The 4,619-nt window shown below is 49.9% G+C and overlaps 1 long non-coding RNA gene across 3 annotated transcripts in view; it reads right to left on the reverse strand.

Moving 5' to 3' along the window:
- Positions 1 to 4,619, reverse strand: part of LOC115279519 — a 7,941-nt gene that overhangs the window by 598 nt on the left and 2,724 nt on the right. For all 3 annotated transcript variants that reach the window (XR_003903486.1, XR_003903484.1, XR_003903485.1), the window contains exon 3: positions 32 to 159. This is a non-coding gene — a long non-coding RNA (uncharacterized LOC115279519). The remainder of the gene's footprint in view (positions 1 to 31; positions 160 to 4,619) is intronic.

Raw genomic sequence — 4,619 nt, forward strand, 5'->3', positions numbered from 1 at the left:
TGTGATCACTCAGTAAAGACTCAGAATTCACCCCAAAGGAAATGGAGATGTTGCCTGCAGCCCTGGTGTATAGATAGGGAGATGCTTCAACATCAGCTGCAGCCACAGGCGGAGGTGGGAGGCAGGAGCGCTTGGCAGAACACATTTCATAAACCTGAACTGAAGTGGAATACAAAATATCCAATTAATCATTCAAATTTGTGTCTAAGTAAGTCCGATGCTCAGTTATGAATCTGCAGTACTTTAAGGAATGGCTCTGGGGAGAGACATGAAACCCATGATGGATATAAAATTAGCACATGTTTTCCCAAGTAGACTAACATGTGTTGGGTAAATGGAAAGATAGCAGAGGTTTCTGGGAATTGCCTCTTTTGTACGAGTGAAGAAACCAAGAAATGGAAGTGCAGATCCCAAGTCGGATGGGAAATCTCCTTGCCGCTCTTGGCCCTCAAGGAGAATTGGTTGTTTTCATCGTGTGTCAAACAGATTCCGAGCAAAAGGTGGTAGAGAGACAGCAGGAAACATGAATTGCTTTCTTTTCTTTTCTTAAATTTTTTTTAACGTTTACTTATTTTGAGAGACAGAGCGTGAGCAGGGGAGGGGCAGAGAGAGGGAGATATAGAATCTGAAGCAGGCTCCAGGCTCTGAGCTGTCAGCACAGAGCCTGATGAGAGGCTTGAACCCATGAGTGAGATCATGACCTGAGCTGAAGTTGGATGCTTAACCAACTGAGCCACCCAGGCGCCCGATAAATCGCTTTATTTTCAAACTACTTCCTGTTCTGAGAATCCTAGCCTAGCGGTGGGAAGAAGACAAAGCTAGTAAAATACCATTTTACAAAAACAACAAGCAAATGAAATCCTGTTGTACAATGAGCTACTATAAATATTTGATCCTAGGATTGGCTGACAAATGCCAGAGCCACTAGCTGGTGGCACTGGCTGGTGAAAGTTAGTGGCGTACATCTCTTCTCAGCTTGGTACGTCATCAGTGATAGCACACTGCTACCTTTAAATAGGCCATAGTAGGAACATTCACACCATGGTGACTGGCAGATCCTACACATGGGGCAGATTTGTCCCTGGAGAAGCAGTTGTCACAGGTCTGCTGCTGGCAACTTATTCTGTTGAGAGGTTGGATTATAACCAAGCCAACACGCTGAGGAGGGCAGAGAGGGAAGAAGCCCAGAGACACAAAGTCTTGATCAAACTCTGCCTGCAGCCCCGCTGTACACACATGCAGATTATTTATGTGAATTATCTAAGTTAACATACCCCTTTTATTTTCTAGTCTCGTTTTTGCTTTTCCTGTGTTTTCTGTTACTTACAGCACAAATAATCTTCTTAGGGGTGATGAAGAAGAGCGTTCTGTGTATGAGGGGTAGGAGGTGGTTCAAGGAAGCTGTAGGTACCAGTTCAGTGTTTCAGTTACAATATCATACATCCATTCAAATCACTCACTTTTCCCATCTTGACCAACTAACGGTTCACATGTGCATATTCCACGATAGAGAAGAGGGAATGGTGGGGGGAGCAAGAAAGTCCTGCAGGACGGGCGCTGTGGCAATAGAACTGGAGGAAGTCTTCAGCTGTCCCCTTGAAGGTGCCAGCAGTGCGGGAAATTTAGACGCCCCCTCAGGGATACGCAAGGATACGTCTGGGCTCAGAGTGGGAGGCAGGTCTCACTCTTTGGCAGCCAAAGGGGAGGAGACAGGTGGTAGTGGGAGGGGGAGGGGAGAGGCTTCTCTACCCATGAAATGCTTCTGGCAGGGACGTCTTTCTTTCCGACTCTAACAGATGCCCCTGCCTGCCTGGGCACTTCCTCACCGCCTCTGCTTCTCTCCTATGAGCTACAGCCTCTTGCGGGTTGTGTCAGTCCCTTCCCCCAAACAGTCCTCTCCGTTGTCTGGGGTGTGACGGGCAGTGTGCTGGGCGCTACATGCACTGAGGTGCACGAGGCAGGCTTGGGCTCTGGACATGTAAGCACGCTGTCCCCCCTGCGATGCATGCTTGAGACAGGACACGACACAGGAGGACAGAGGAGGCTGACCCCGGGAAGTGGTGTTTGAGCTGAGATCTGAAGTAGTGTTAGCTAAGCCGAAGGGTTTGAGCATGAACGACACAGAGCAAGCCTCTTTGCAAAGACACTGAGGTAGGAGGAGCGAGGTGTGTGTTGCTGTCTGCAATCACTGCTCCACTTCGCTTTGGGAATGTCTCCTGCCACCCCCTCACCCAGCTCAGCCAAGCCCCTGAGTCCTGGCTTGGTAGGGAGGTGGCGAGAGGGGAGGAGGAATTCATAGGCTAGGGGAAGGGGGAGTAGGGGTGGCTGTGGGATCCTTCAGGGGCTTCAGTCCTCCATGAGTGAAAAAACAAAATTCTTCAGGGGGCACCTGGGTGGCTCAGTCAGTTAAGCATCTGACTTCCATACAGGTCATGATCTCATGAGTTCGGGTTCATGAGTTCAAGCCCCATATCCGGCTCACTGTTTTCAGCGCAGAGCCTGCTTGGGATCCTCTGTCCCCCTTACTCTCTGACCTTCCCCCCTCAAAAATAAATAAATAAAACATTTTTAAAAACCCAATCTTCAGTATATTATTTTTAAAAAAACAACAACAGGGGCGCCTGGGTGGCTCAGTTGGTTAAGCCTCCGACTTTGGCTCAGGTCATGATCTCACATTCGTGGGTTCGAGCCCCGCTTCAGGCTCTGCTGACAGCTAGCTCAGAGCCTGGAGCCTGCTTCCGGTTCTGTGTCTCCTTCTCTCTCTGCCCCTCCCCCTCTCATGCTCTGTCTCTCTCTGTATCAAAAATAAAATAAAACATTAAAAAAAAATTTAAAAAACCCCACAACAACAACAACAGAGAAAGTTGGAGACTAAGAGACTGTGTTCAGAAAGTAGAGTTTCCTGAATTAAGACCAGAGAGATGAGGTAACTCCAGGAGGTGACAGAAGCCAGAGGGACCCTGGCTGGGGCTGGGCTGGGGATGTGAAGGGAACTGAAAGCAAGCAAGTCAAGACACTCAGAACCCAGATGGATGCCAGCCTGGGGGTTGGCAGGAGTTGGTGAGAGAGGCTGAGAACGACCTGGCTGAGGACAGGGTATAACGGCTGGGCGAGAAGACCGTGTCTGAGACCACAGGTCATCCAGCCATCGCCACAGCCCTGTGAGCGTGGGAAGGTTCTAAGGGAGGCTGATAAGGGCCCTGGACCATGCCCTTCCCAACCCCCCACTCTCCCCCACCCCCCACCCCCGTTTCTCTACTTCTGGTGGTGAACTCTACTGCTGCGGGGGGTGGTGTAACTAGGACCCCGTGAAAAGCTGGGGTTTGGGGACAGACCTTTGAGAAACATCAGGAAAACAACACTCCGGTTTTATTTATGTGAGAGATAAACATTTATTTCCAAAACTAGGAGTAAATAAAATTTAAAAAGAGAAACGTAAACTCAAGCATTATTAGTATTCTGACCGTACTCTGGCTCTCTGGCCACCCAGACACACCCCCAGGGGGTAACTTCCACAGTAACAAACCACACTTCTCTGGGTGGCGCCCACCCATGGTTGAGCACCCCCAGCCTTCTGTGGGGCCTTTCCTGGTTATTTTGGGGAGCTCTGCACCAGCGTTCCCGGAAGCTTACAAGGGCCCTCTCCGGCCCCGCTGCGAGTCTACCGCTCTGCTCATCTCCTGCTCTGGCTCATTCTACAGAGGCTCCTGGTCCTCTAGCCCAGAAGTCACCTGCAGGTTTCTGGTCACCTTTCCTGGGACAGTTCTGACACCCTAGTCAAGGGTGCCACCTCCTGGGACTCCCAGCACTGGTGCTGCCTCTAGCAGCTTCCTGGGATTGCACGGCTCCTAGACACCTCTGTTAGTCCTGCCGGGACCTCCTCAAGATCAGCTCTGGGTACAAAGGCGGCCATTGCTAGTGAAGGGTGGAAGGCGACAGAGCCTTGCTCTGTGTCCTGGAGCTTTTGACAGAACAAAACCTTCTCCTGCCTCATGTCAAAGGAAGAGATTATTGCCCTCCTTTTCTGTGTGTGACCCAAAAGTCAGCGGAGGTCTCTCTGACCTTGGGTACTTAGAGGCTGGACCCCTCTGTGCATGCCCAAGGTGCCCTCCAAGGTCCCTCCAGGAGACTGGCATTCTCATGGTCATCCGAGGGCTTGGGCTTCTGGTGTCACCCACAGCTCATGGGTCCCTCACCAGCTCCCATGTGCTATTTTCTGTTTTACATCAGCGTGGCCCTACCTTGAACTTCAGCTTATTCTTTGATTTTTGTCAAAAAAACCCCCCTCCATTCATATAAGTGATCTGTGAGATGTGCTTGATACTACTGAACATTGAGGAGGGAATGTAAAATTCTAGCACGGTAGCACAAGTACCTACAGAGACCGGTCATTCCTTAGTCTTAAAAATAATCCACTACCAGGGTGCTTGGGTGACTCAGTTGGTTAAGCATCCAATTCTTGATTTCAACTCATGTCATGATCTCACAGTTTGTGGGTTCAAGCCCCACACTGGATGCTGTGCTGACAGTGCAGAGCCTGTTTGGGATTCTCTCTTCCACTCTCTCTGCCCCTCTCTTGCTCTGTCTCTCAAAGATAAATAAACATAAAAAACAATAAC

Source organism: Suricata suricatta, chromosome 15, assembly GCF_006229205.1.
Source record: "Suricata suricatta isolate VVHF042 chromosome 15, meerkat_22Aug2017_6uvM2_HiC, whole genome shotgun sequence".
NCBI classification, from domain to species: Eukaryota; Metazoa; Chordata; class Mammalia; order Carnivora; family Herpestidae; genus Suricata; species Suricata suricatta.